The sequence below is a fragment of the Gasterosteus aculeatus genome, chromosome Y (genome assembly GCF_964276395.1).
Source record: "Gasterosteus aculeatus chromosome Y, fGasAcu3.hap1.1, whole genome shotgun sequence".
Taxonomy (NCBI): Eukaryota; Metazoa; Chordata; class Actinopteri; order Perciformes; family Gasterosteidae; genus Gasterosteus; species Gasterosteus aculeatus.
Window position 1 is genome coordinate 8,427,269 of NC_135709.1, and position 14,500 is coordinate 8,441,768.

The window sequence follows — 14,500 nt, forward strand, 5'->3', positions numbered from 1 at the left end:
CCCAGTCATAACAAGTTAATGTCTCTCTCCCTCTCCCTCCTCAAGCTACTTCCACTCCTGGTTTCCTTCCTGTCTTACAACGTCTAATGTACTATTCCAAAATGAAAGCCTCTCAAAATACCATACATGGGCAGATATCCTTCAAATTCTCCATCACGAGACTACTTTTGGTCCATTTCAGGTCAGAATTAAAGGCAGAATTGTCTGCCCTTTGCAGCAGCTCGTTAATGACCCCAGGTGCGCCGTTGCCGTGGTTACTCGCACACACACGCTGCAGTATCTCTGTCTGTGACTCACAGCTGCTCCTATGACCTGATTAGTGGAGTCACATGACGCAGCTATGCTTTCTGTCAACAGATCAACATGATAAAGACGCTCGCCCCCCCCTCCACCCTGACCTCTTGCTCACTGTTAATCACTCACTCAGTCAGTCAGTCTGTCTGTCTATTTCTCTTCCTCTCTCTCTCTCTCTCCCTCTATCTCTTCTCACCACCCCTCCCTTCCTCACCCTCTCACCCTCCCTCTATCTACATCCCATCCCCACCCTGTCCAATAATTACAAAATAAAAGCCCCATGGAGGGAATTTTTACTGTAATGTTTGTGATGAGGCCTATTTATTAAAACTTCTTAGTTTGAATAACAAACATTCTGTCTCCCAACCCCCCCCTCACCCAATTCCATCATTACAAAATAAAAGCCTCAATGATTATCTGTACCGTAACCATGAAGCGGTTTCGTTGAAATACGTATTGCTCTTTCAAATACTACTACAACGACTAAGAATATTACTAGTACTTCTAGTACTACAACTGATACTTCTACTACCATACTACTAGTATTTCTACTGCTATTAATACTACAACTACTACTAATGTTATTACAAATACTTCTATGGCTAATAGTATCAGTATTCCAGCTGGTTCTACTGTTATTGATACTAAACTGACTTCTACTGCTAGTACTACTAATACCACAATTACAACTATAACTAATACTACTACTAATATTACTACAAATAATTTTAAACCTCTTTTTATTCATCTCAACTTTTGTTATTTCTGTACTTTTTAAAATTCAATTAAGCTCTTGCAACTGTATTTTTTAGAAAATCTATTTAAATTCAGCTTCCCCACTTCCTGTATTTTCAGCAGTTCTTTAAAATAATTTCTGCTTTTCCTACGCCTCTATTAACAGCAATGTTTTAATATTCATTTCAGTATTTTATTTGCAAGATTTCACATTTATTTCGTCATTTTCATTTCTGCTTTTTCAGCAAATCTATTGAAATTCCTTTCAGCTTCTCCCATTTCTGTATTTTCAGCAATTTCAAATTAATTTCAGCTTTTCTAATATCTGTCTTTTCAGAAAATGTATTCAAATTCCCTTCAACTTTCTGTATTTTCAGCTATTTAAAAAAATTCAGTTCAGCTTTCAGCTTTTTGCATTCCAATGCATTTTCATCAGGAAATGCATTTTCTAGTTACTTTTATATTATTCTCCTTCTGTACAAAAGTTTGGCACGCATCTCCTCCCGCACCGTTGGTCGGAATTGCCTCAAAATAGTCTCAAACTGTTGGTACAGATCGGGAATCGTGTGCTATTATCTGAATAAGAGAAATGACTACGAAAAGTCTCCATAGCGCCCCCTAGAAAGTTGAAAAGTACCACACTAGGCCAGTTTTTCCCCCCGATGCCCGATTGACTTGACATTTGGCTCACATGTGCTCTTGGACATGCTCTACAAAAAAGTCAGTCATGGTATACAAATGCGCCTAACTAGATTTTCCGCCATTTTGAATTTTGTGAAAAACACGTTTTTGCGAACTCCTCCTAGACGCTGGCTACCATTTTCACAAAAATTTCAGGGAATCATTATTGTTGCCAATTCCATCAGAAGTTATTAAAAGCTGGTTGATATCTCATTGGGTTTCGAAGTTATGGACCAATGAAGGTTGTAAGAGGTGTGGCCTAAATGTGAAAGACCTATAACTTCAAAAGTATTTGGCTTGTCCTCACCAAATCTCTAGGACATGTTCACATTGAGATCCTGAGCATACCCTAATTTCTTCAGAACATTTGAACTTTATGGGGCGCTGCAGTCGTTCTCTAAACTTTTGCTTGTTTTTTGCGATTTCCATCGCATTTAGGATTTACAAACGAACAAACTCCTCCCAGAGTTTAAACCCGATCCACTTCATTTTCGGGAAAATGGATCCTTACAACTGAATGGTCAAAAGTTATTAAAATCAAGAGTTTTCGTTAAACTACCAGGACGTGGCCTCACGTCAATTTTGGTCAATTTTGGTCGATTTTCTTGAAAACTTCAAATGTTATAACTCCAAGGAACATTTTTTTTTCTGGCCAAAATTTCTAATTCATGACGCTTTTTGTACAAAATGAACAGGAAGGCGTTATAATTCTTTTGTTTGAATATTCCCTCTATTTCTCTCATTTTCTGGAAGCTATACTTTTGACGACCTCCTCTCTGCGACTTTGTCACAGCCACATCAAATTTGGACAAAATTGTCTTAAGGCCTTGGTGATTAAAAGTTATTAAAACCTTTTTGTGTTACACTGTTGCTGTGGGAACCTGATATTCAAGGTCAAAGCAGAAGTCCTTTTGAGGGACTAAATATGCTCCAATCTTTACTAAACCTGGAAAACACATTGACAGTTAAAGATATAGTTACTTCATATGATTGCAATGCTTCCCAACAGCATTTTCGCTTGATACTGCCCCCTACACTTATTCATAAACTCTCCTGGCAGCAGTGGCGGATCTAGAAAATTTTACATGGGGGGGCATAGGGGTGGCAAGAGGTCTTGGCAGGGTGGCAGGGATGACGGTACATAGGAATCCTTATATGTCACATGCTTTAACAAAACAAACACAAAACACTTTTAAACTTAAGCCTTAACCCTTACTAACAGGGGGCTTCAGACATATCAAAATTGAATAAAGTGATCAAACAGCCTGCACTGCATAAATTATTCATTAAATATAGACTGATCATTATTTAAGATACAAAAGTTCTTTAGTCAAGAGCAGTGAGAAATGTTCTCTGTTGTTTTTGTTCTTTGATTAGCTTTACTGACAGAAAGCTTTAGTGGCTGCGCTCTCTTTAAGAACAGCTGACAGAGACGCAGATCTCACACCCGCCTCATTCTGTCACAACTCTTCACGTTCATCGTGAGACTGCTGTTCTTATGTTATGAAAAAGATACTCAACAAATGGACATTTTGGCATAATTGTGTGTGTTATTGTAAGTTCAAGCAAGAAAGACAACTGTATTTTGGCATGCTGCTGTCTGTGTGTGCACAATGCGCAAGTGTTGCGGAAGAACACTGTAGCCGGAGCTACTTCACTCAGTTAATGTCTATGGCGAATCACGCAGGCACGGGGTAACTCCGCCGCAGCCGAGCCGACCCCGGGAAAAAATCGTCAGAATATAAACACTTATTATAGGCGTACCGTAGTGATTCAGGTTAAGTAAAAAAACCGCTTTGGAAAATGGATTCATGATGTACTCATTCATTTTGAACATAAGTTACAAACTGCAGCAGCTGCTGAGTAACAGTAGTCGTTACTCAGTCGTCGGTAACTTCTTTCACCCATGGCCTTTTGGCTTCCCAGTCCGTTTTGTAGTTGCACAATCTTCTTTTCTTTGCAGCGCCACCCTCACTGCTCATTTTAACACATAGGACAGCTCTCACCTCCCATGCTCCGCTCTTGCCACCCGGCACCCGCGCACATAACCGGGAGTTTTTCGTGCGTCATTGACTTTTCTTCAAATGTGCGCTATCCAATACAGATCAGTGGCGCCATCCAGATATACTGATTTTGAGCGTAATTGGATGAAGCATAGAAGCCCATAACACTCATTGGCTATCTATCTTCTTTGCGCACGACGCAACACAAGAGGCGAACTAACGATACAAAGCGCGACCAAAGTCAGTGTCAAAAAGAGATTCGGTTAGCAACTCTGGCGAGATGGCTGAAGGCTCTGAAGACACAGAAGAACATCAGAACCTTCCACATCCCTGGCCCTACCTTGAAGAAGTGTTTGAATTCGTGGGGAGCAAAAAGTACTCATGGAGCATGCGGTGCAAACTTTGCGAACCCAAGAACCATGTACTCTTGACGTTCATGAACTCTCTGTCTAATTTTAAAAAACATATAGAGGTAAGCTCTGTATTATTATTATAATAATGGTCGATTTACAATGCTTGCTACAGCTTAGCTAGCATAGAAACATGCCAACGTGCCTTGGATGCTTGTGTGGCGGCACGAGATTACATAATCGCGGCAAGTTATGGCAATTTAACTACAGTGCCACCTTGTGGCAGAACGGAGACCGACAACGCCACCCTGGGAATTTCACCCAGAGAATACTAACTAATAAGGTCACGCAGGTAAGTATCACAAAAGATGCCAAAGACGTGGTTCATTGTACAAAAAGGGGTTATAAGTTTATTACAATAAAATACCAGGATCCATAAAATGCCTTTAAAACACGCTCACAATCTCCACAACAAAAGGGGAATTAATGGGGGTAATAATGGGTCAGAATAATGAACGCTGAGGCTTACCAGTGGTTGTGGAGGGGACACGAGGGCAGCGAGGGAGGTTTCAAGGGAAGACACCCGTGAACACAAAAACAAAATAGTGAGCACAGCAAAACAAATGAAAACGAAAAACCACAGCAAACGAGCGAAGGGATACCACCACCCGGACACCACACCACCACCTTCGGTGTTCAGCTCTAAAAAGAATAAAGAAACGTTAAACACGCGTACATACAACCGGGTTCACTCACCCGGTTATAAAGAAACAAAAATACAGAACAAACTAAACAATACAATGTCTTCATTGTATTGTTTAGAAAGATAACTCTGTCGAACCAATAAGTCAAGGGGAAGGGGAAGATCGAACATCACACCAAAATTGTTCGTCCGGGTAAAGCCGTCCGAGCAGAACTGTGTAGGCGGTCCAGCCCAAAACAATTGAGGCAACGCAGTCCAAAAAAAGCACATGTACGCAAACCGAGGCAGAAGGCGTGTAGGCAAAACAGCAGCTAGTTGGACTGCTAACGGTGGCCAAGATCCTCCGGTATGACCGCTGTGAGATGCATGTACTGGTAAAATATATTATAACATTGTTTTGTGCTAAGGCCGTGTCTCAAGTGTCCTGTATTTGACCCTGAAGTGCAAGGAGCAGCATGATACAAAATGTTACTTTGCAGCTGCACACTGAGAAGGGAGAGCGGTTAACTCGATCTCGTAGAAGCTTCAAAACAAAGGACTCCTGTTCATGGCCTTGGTTCATATCTTATTCGGAGCTTTCGTTCCGGATCTACGTTTTTACTTTATGTCAATTAATAATGATTTGCACCGGCCACTAAGGAGGATCTTGTGTGTGTGTGTGGTACCCTCAGCTTCACCTGGGTTCTTATCTCAACCTGCTTTGTAGCTTCTCGTAACTGGCACGGAGAATGTTCTTCACATGTGTATAAAAACTCAGCGTTTTCACTGCTCAGAGACGTCATTACACCGAGCGCTGAGATACGTGCTGGTGTGTTGGACCTCCTGCTTGCAAGCAATAGTTAGAGCCAGATATCTGCAGAGAATTGCTCATGTAATCTTTTTCTCTTCTAAATAAATGTTAACTTTTGACTTTAATTGATCAACGTGGTGCGATTCTTCTCATCAACCAACTCGGGGGGATTGGAGATCCTGACAATTTGGGGGCTCGTCCGGGATGAGAGGTTTTCCTGCACAGGCGGATTCGATCTAAAACGCTTACACCTGCTGAACGCGACGTACTCCCAGGTCGGCCTCAAAACAAGGTAAGCAGAAACCTGTTACATCTAATTCTGCATATTGAATAAGCTAAAGTAAGGAGTACGTTGTGGATTGGTGGTGTACGAGCCAAAGTAATACTTGAGCAATTCTCTAAAAAGAAAAAAGAAAAGAATAAAAAAAACGCATCGATGGGTTGAACACTGCCGAGTGTTTGTTTGCGTGCCGCCGGGTACGGGAAAAGTACTGCAGTGCTTAAGGTCTGGAATCCAAAAAAAGAAGTGATTACTGTTGTTTAGTGGGTACCTGCGTGTACCAAGGGATCAAGTATTCGTCATGAATCAAAGGAATCGAAGGGCGCTGAAGTTTGGCAATAGATAAATTAACTATGGTTTAGTGCAGGGGTCCCCAAACTTTTTACACATAACTTTTCCCTTCTCTGATGGGGGGCCAGGGTCAGTTTCTAACAGAAAAAGTGTGACATTCGCAGGGGTCCCTAAATGTAATCATTTATTGTTTTCCAGAAAACATGCTGACACTCCAGCGCACCACACATATCCAAATATTAATAACCCTTTCTGAGATCAAATAACCCTCTCTGGGTTCTTCACAGAAAGAAAGTTATGCTGTGCCATGCACAATCCTAGATAAAAGGTAAACTTCACTTGTCACAGCAGAATCTCAAATGTCTCTCAAAGTTCTTGTGTTCTTTGTAGGTTCCATAGGCTAGCCCAGTAGACACCACTGTAGGCTCCCTCTCATCAACTTCCCTCTGAAAAGCACAAAGCAAGCAGGCTAAGAAACCAAACTAAGTGATACAGCACAATGCATTTCAATACCAGTATGGTTGTGGAGATGGATTTTTATCCCAATAGATTTTATTATGATTACATTTGTTGATACACAGAATGACTGATATAAGTCAGAAAAGTGAGCTTACCTATGTACTGTGTGTTCATCAGTGTGAACTGTGGGCCTGCATCTGGCTGGAGAGAAGTTGAATGTCCGGTTCCATTCTAGTCACCGCCAGTCTCAAACACTGATGCAAATGTTCATCTGTCAATCTTGATCTCGTTGGAGTTTTCAGGCGTTTCATGCGTGAAAAGGTTTGCTCGCAGATATACGTGCTGCCAAAAAGTGTGGACATCTTCATTGCGTGTTGTTTTATGTTAGGGTAGGTGTCATTTGGAAGGGCGGCATAGAAGTCAATGAGACTGTTGGGCTTGAATGCGTCTTTCAGAACATCACAGTTCTGTAACTCGGCCAGCTCAAACTGATACGAAGGCTGGGCTTCATCGATGTCGGCAACAAAAGGGTTCTGAAAAAGACGGATTTCTTTTGCATGAACATGTAGTTCACGGAATCGTACACCAAACTCCGCCTTCAGCATTTCCAGTGCTTCCACACACTTTTCACCTGGGAACGCGACAGATGGCTTCTCTGCAGAAAAGCTTTGGGTAGCAGGGAGATGGGTGAAGTTGTGCTTTTTCACTTGTTCCAAAACCAGCCGTAGTTTCACCTCAAATCCTTTTATGTGGGAATACATGTCGCAAATGAGTTTCCCCTTCCCTTGTAGCTGCAAGTTAAGGCCGTTCAGCAGTTCTGTCACATCTGTTAAAAATGCGAGGTGCCATTTCCATGCTGGGTCGATCAGCTATGGGACTGTTTTGCCTTTTGACTGAAGAAATGCGTTAACTTCAGGTAGCAGCTCGTAAAAACGCCTCAAAACTTTGCCGCGGCTCAACCATCGGATCTCTGTGTGGTACAGCACATCTCCGTACGCAGACTCCAGTTCAGACAGGAATTGTTGGAACTGCCTGTGTTTAAGTCCATTAGCTCTGATGAAGTTTATGCACGATACCACAACCTTCATGACAGAATTCCACTTCAACACTTTGCAGCACAGCGCTTGCTGGTAAATTAGGCAGTGTACTTGTAGCAGGGCGGTGAGACCCCGTTCCTCCATCTCCCGGTTCATGCGTCCTATTAAACCCCGAGACGCGCCCACCATACTAGGGGCCCCGTCAGTCGTGATGCTGGCAAGCTTTGCCCAGTCCAGATCCAACTGTTGCATGGTTTGACATACTTTGTCGAAAATATCCTCCCCAGTTGTAGTCCCTTTCAGGCTTTGTAGGGCTGCCAGCTCCTCGCACATCTCAAAGTTTGCGTTAACTCCACGAATAAAAATAAGAAGCTCTGCGGTGTCCTGCACGTCCGTGCTCTCATCCAGTGCTAATGAAAAAAACTGAAAATCTTTAGTCTTCTGCTGCAGCTGGGCATACACATCACCCCCAATTTCTTCAACACGTCGGGTAATTGTACTTGCCGACAGACTCACGGCATTAAAGACATCTTTCTTCTCGGGGCAGACCTCCTCCACGACAACATTCAAACATTTCTTGACAAACTCTCCTTCAGTGAAAGATTTACCGCAGCTTGCTATCAGCTGAGCAACACGGAAGCTGGCCCGAACTGATGCTTGGTTCAGCTGAGTTTGCCGTACAAATGTAGTCTGCTGAGCGAACAGTCCAGTTTTTAGCTTAGACATTTTTTCTGCTCGCATTTGGCCGTGCAGGCTAGCATACTTGTCTTTGTGACGGGATTCATAATGTCGGCGCAGGTTGTATTCTTTGAATACCGCCACCGTCTCTTGACAGACGAGACAAACAGCCTTTTCTTTCAACTGAACAAAAAAGTAATCATGTGTCCACTGCGGGTTAAATGCCCTGCATTCTGAATCAATTTTTCTCTTACCACACCGTTTTGCCATTATTGTGGAAGTTGCATTCCACAGAGAAAGTTGAGAACAAGCGTGTGTCTCGTTTATTTTTCACAACGGATGAAAAAACAAGATGGCGCAGCCCTGTAATCTCCCTATCAACGGGCTCTACGTCATCAACAACAACAGAACATTTAAAGGGACCGCGATCCGTCGAGCAGTCGTAATTACTTGTATGACACAACCATTTTACCATAACCATTAGCCTTTTTTCCATCTCTGTATTGTTCAGGGGGCCGGGTCAAATGTGGAGGCGGGCCGTATGCGGCCCGCGGGCCGTAGTTTGGGGACCCCTGGTTTAGTGGATACCGGTGAGTATCGAGAGATAAAAAAATCCGACACAAATTAGGGGAATTGATTCGGAGTCAAGTTCCGGGTTCGGTTTTGGCAACCCCCTCAGACCCTGACGAGGGCTGATTATGCTAGGTGTATTGTCCTGGGAACTGGGGACCCCCAAAAGTCTGGTCTCGGTTTTGGCAACCCCCCTTAGGACCCTGACGAGGGATGAGTCCGCTAGGTACAGGCGCCTGGGAACTGGGGACCCCCAAAGGTCTGCAGGCTGAGTTCCTTAAAAACCGTATATTCGATTCCTAGACTTTTGCAGCCCTTGGAGAGGTGCTGGGATACGGTAAAATAAACAGCGCGCTTTGGAGTGTGGAGGGGGAGAGAGAGGAGTGATTAAATAAATAAATAAATGTGTGGAGAAATGCACTTAAAAAATAAGTTTTGGAAGTACGTTCTAAGGAATTGAGAACGCAGACAGACCGCAAGGTTAAAGCATAAACTTGCGGCTTTAATAATTGAGTCTGAGAGGTTAACATAAACTCACAGACGCATTGACTCCGGAAGGTTAGTATAAACTTTCGGCATAAATTAATTCTGCGAGACTAACATAAACTCGCGGACACAAACATTTTTTCTGAAAGGTTAATATAAACTTTTCCTAACATAGCTTCTCCGGTAAAATACATCCGAACTGGTTGACTGCTGTTAAATGGAAGGTGAATTTGATGGAGAAGTGGAGGACGGCGGCTGGGAGCCAGTGCCGGGGTATCGATAGAAAATAATAAATGACCAACTGAGGCTGTTGTTGGTGGCGCTGAGAAAAAGAAACATGATGTTGTGGAGCACACGGGACACGCGGTGAGAAAGGCGTTGGTTTGGCAGATAGAGAGTCACTGACGCACATATTGGGGGAGAACGGAGACTAGAGATTATAGACTGCTGAGAGTGTCAGCTGAAATTAGACTTAAAACCGTAGGAAAGATTGATTTACTAAAAAGAGGGGAAACAGTCATTGAAAATTAGGAAATGAGAAATAAGGAGAATTGTTGTATATAGTGTTGGTTTTTTGCATTAATGTTTGTAGTTTTTTGTGTCTTTTCCTAAACTCAGAGATGGCTGTAAATTGTTGAGTGCTGCTTATTGAGTGTATAGTGCACGATACACTTGATACAGTATCTTGATGATGGAAGCAAACGTCTGATCAAAGGAACATTGATAGCAAAATGTGAGACGTGAATGTGTGGGAAAGAAATTGACAAAATAGAGGACTTGAGGTCCGTATGGTTTTCGTTTTGGATAAAAAGTTAAGCCGTAGACAAAAACAACCCAGAACGGTGTCGTTTCAGAAAAACCACCTCCATACGAGGGTAGAGAAAAAAAAAAGAAAGGAGAGACTGATTCTTAACCAACAAGCCTGTTGCTGCAGAGCCATTTTTTTTAAGCTCTCCAAGCTATTACGACACTTTTGATTTAAAAATAGTATAATTGTAGACATGCATTGAAGAAAGAAAAAGAAGATTTAAAGTCTTTAAAGCAACAACGGCTAGAATAAGCGTAATAAATCTCTGTTGAAGCAGCGGGGGTTTTATGGGAGTAAAAAGGTCACAGCAGTGAGAAGATGTGTGGGAGCAACGGTGGAGGCCAATAAGGCTGGACGAAGGTTTTATACCTCCTCACTTTAAGAAGCGCGCGCACACACATACTGTTGAATAAAGTTAATCCTGAGTGCCATCATTTAGTGATATAATTAGGTTTATGCATATTTCTTGAATACCATGATATATAAAGAATAAAGAGGATAAATGGTCCTTTTGCTTTTCAGTTTAGAAGAATAAGCTCATCATTACTGGGCTGTCAAAGGTCTGCCAAAAACCTTTACATGAACAAGCGGGTTGTAGAGGGGATTTTATGAAATCAACTAACAGGTTGATAAGACATTGCAACTTTTAGTTTCGCTGAACTACTTTCTTTTTAAGTGTAACGCTTGAATCCAGGATTTAAAATATGATGAAAATTATTAGAACAAATAGATATAAACATGAAAACAAATTGAGCACAGAAATACATTTGGTTTGGGGAATAACACTGCGCGCTTATTTGGACGAATGTAAGGAAACATGGGTGAAACACACAGGTCATCACCCAGGCACTGCGGGAGTGCAAAGGGAAATGGTTTAGACAGGCGATACTGGAGGGCGTACCAGAGAGTGTGAAAGCTAAAATGATGACTAACCCAGACCTGCCAGGTAGTGACTTTGCTGTGTGGGAGAGACATTTGCTACACCATTTACAAGACGCGACAGAAGAAGCGACAGGAGAAGATAAACAGTTAAAGGAGCTGCAGGCTCAACTGCTGAAGCTCCAGCTCACCAAAGTAAGACAGGAAGTGAGTGACAAGAAGCAGAAAGGGAAAAACGAGAGACAGATGGTTGCACAGGCTGCCCCAGCTGGAGGTAACGCCCCTGATTTGTATCCACTCCCACCATGGGAGGAGACGTTGTATGGGACCAAGGGGCGGGAGAGGCATTTATCAAGCTAAAAACAGAACTGGCACAGGCCGCGGACCTTGCAGTACCGGATTACAGCGCGTCGTTTTACCTGGATGTTTCTGAAACAACAGGGGTTGTAAATGGGGTTTTGTTTCAGAAAAAGGGGGGTGGTAAAAGGAAGGTGCTTCTGTAAAACAGTGTCATGTTGGATAACATGGAAAACCAAATCATTAATGCACACAACACGCAGAAGGGGTCGCAAAGCTTGTAATGAAAACAGCACACTCTGATTGGCAATTGTTCACTGATGACAGCTGCTTTAGACAATCCACAGAAGGGGTTGCAGTCGGGATACGCGGTAGTCAGAAGCTATGGGGCATGGACAGAGGTTCTGGAAGCAGAAAGGATTCAGGGAAGTCAGTCAGCTCAAGGAGCTGAGGTACTCGCATTGATAAGAGCATTACAGCTGGCAGAAGGGAAGGCAGTGAACATCTATACTGACTCGGCGTATGCAGTAGGAGCAGCTCATGTGGAGCTGGGACAGTGGTTAAGAGCAGGTTTTCTGACGGCTGGAGGAAAACCGATTAAACAGGAACAAGAAATGAAAGATTTGGCGGGAGCCTTGGCTCTACCGAGCACCGTGGCTATTATTAAGTGCAAAGGACACGAGAACTCCAACAGTATGGTGGCCAAGGGAAACCAGGCAGCAGACCAAGCTGCAAAACAGGCTGCTGGTTACCAAATGGGGCTCCAAATGGTAAGTGCAGAAGATGAGGGACAGTCGGGGCCACAACTTAATGAGGAACAAATTAAGGAAGCCCAAAAGGGGGCGTCTCCTCAGGAAAAAACGGTGTGGAAGCAAAGAGGGGATACAGAGGTTGGAGGCCTCTGGAGGTCCCCTGATGGTCGCCTAGTAATGCCGCCGGGCATCAGAAACAAGTGTTTACAGGAGGCACATGGGATGGCTCATGTGGGGCTGAAACACGCGTTTGGTACAGTATATCATCCACAATCTCAAGGCAAAGTAGAACGCATGAACCAAAACTTGAACCAAAAATTGGCTAAAATCTGTGCACAGACAAATTTAACCTGGGTTCAAGCCCTCCCATTCACGTTGATGGCCATTAGAAGCTCAGTAAATCAAGGTACAGGCTTCAACCCGTATGAACTGACCAACGGGAGACAGTGCCCTGGACCTAGTGCCGGCCAGAAGCTTAGGCCCAACCCGGAAGCTCCACCAGGTGAGTATGCATGTCGTATAATGCTTAATGCATTCCAACAATAACATCTGGTGACCCAATAATGATTTGCTGAAATTTTCGTGAAAATCGGAGCCAGCGACTCGGAGGAGTTCACAATAACGTGTTTTACACAAAATTCAAAATGGCGGAAAATCTAGTTAGTCGCATTTGCATACCATGATTTACTTTTTTGTAGAGCATATCCAAGGGCACCTGTGAGCAAAATTTCAAGTCAATCGGTGAAACTTGAAAAAAATCTCGCAGAGGAAACGTCCTCAGGGGGCGCTAGATAGCCATTTTTTCGACCCCCAAAATATGGAAATGATTCGCACTTCTGATGCTTATGTAAAATTTCAAGATTAAGGCCTCAAAAGTGTGATTTAGTGCAAGAAATAATAATAACTCTTTGGAAAGCAATAAGGCTTTCGCCCGACTTGCAGTCGGCTCAGACCCCAATTAAAGCTCCAAGCAGCGATCCCCTTGCATGTCGGGGAGGCAGCGGTCAGCCAGACACGCTTTGTCTGGTGTGGCCGCTGCTCCACAGTGAGGGCTGCTTTCCAGGACAGAGACAGGAACTGGTAAAGCATAAAGGACATTTTAGTATTCAAGGACAGACAGCAGGGACACGGGAGGCTTCAGGTGTTAAGAGAGGTTGCCTCACCTCAGCATTGACATGCTGGAGGGGGCAGCATGCAGGCAACGGAGTTGGTGTCTGCAAGCTCAACCACAACGAGGACTGAAGCAAGTTGCACCCTAGTCTCCAGCATTTCCTTTTCTCCTTCCGCGTCCCAGGATCTGACAGCATCGGATTTCCAGTACATTACATTACATTACAGGTTATTTAGCAGAGGCTTATATCCAAAAAAAAAGCGTCTTACGACTTACATTTAAACCCATCGCTTTTCACATTTTGCCCAGGGAGCAATTAGGGGTTAGGTGTCTTGCTCAGGGACACTTCGACTTAAGACATGGGGCAGCCGGGACTTGAACCAAACAACCTTGCGGTTCCCAGCGCACCCGCTCTACCCCCTGCGCCACGACGACCCCAGTAACCCAAAGATGTAGATGCAGAGAAAGATGGAAGGAAGAAAGATGATATGACACATGACACTGCTGGTATGGAAAAGACCATACATCAGCCAATATTGTTCAAATTCTCCATCACGAGACTCTTTTTGTTGATTTCAAAATATCAATTACAAAACTACATCTGGTCAAATTCAGATTCGATTTAAAAGGAAAAAATTGGATAGCTATACAGTATTTCCACTTCAGGCAGAGAGTACACATCCCAAAGGTCTCACTCGGTGATAACCAGGACATTCTGATTTTAGAAATGTAAGCCTCTCGAAATTACATCTTTGTTTTAAATTGTATACTAGAAACATTGACTTCATGTTACCAGCAGGTTGCATTATAACTTGATTCAACTTTACATCTCTTCAGGCCCAGAGTTTAATCAGACATGTGAAAATTGGAAAGAATCTAATGATGTGGAGTAGAGTTACAACAGTTTAGTTGTTCTTGGCAAAGGATTAACTTTGCCGATGCACCCTCTTGCCACCGATTATCGGATTCTTATAATATTGTATTTAAAAGGAAACGACCAATAGTTACATGATAATTCCATAGATAATTGATAGTGCACATCCCTAATGAGATATGCACTATCAATCTCAGCGAGAGCGTACTATTCCAAAATTAAAGCCTCTCAAAATGCCATACATGAGCCAAAATAGCAATCACAAGACTACATCTGGTATATTTCAGATTAGATTTAAGTGGAAACAACTAATAGTTACACAGTATTTCCACTTCAGGCAGAGAGTACACATCCCAAAGGTGTCACTCGGTGATAACCAGGATATTCTGAAGTACCATTTTAGAAATGAAAGCCTCTCGAAA

At 43.0% G+C, this 14,500-nt stretch overlaps 1 pseudogene across 1 annotated transcript; it reads right to left on the bottom strand.

Annotated features, from left to right (window-relative positions):
* Window positions 1–5,540: 5,540 nt before the first annotated feature.
* On the bottom strand, window positions 5,541–8,720 carry LOC120812308 (general transcription factor II-I repeat domain-containing protein 2 pseudogene; annotated as a pseudogene). The gene is made up of 2 exons (XR_013454849.1): window positions 6,742–8,720; window positions 5,541–6,573 (listed from the first exon to the last, which is right to left on the bottom strand). The product of XR_013454849.1 is annotated as a general transcription factor II-I repeat domain-containing protein 2 pseudogene (transcript).
* Between the last annotated feature and the right edge of the window lie 5,780 nt (window positions 8,721–14,500).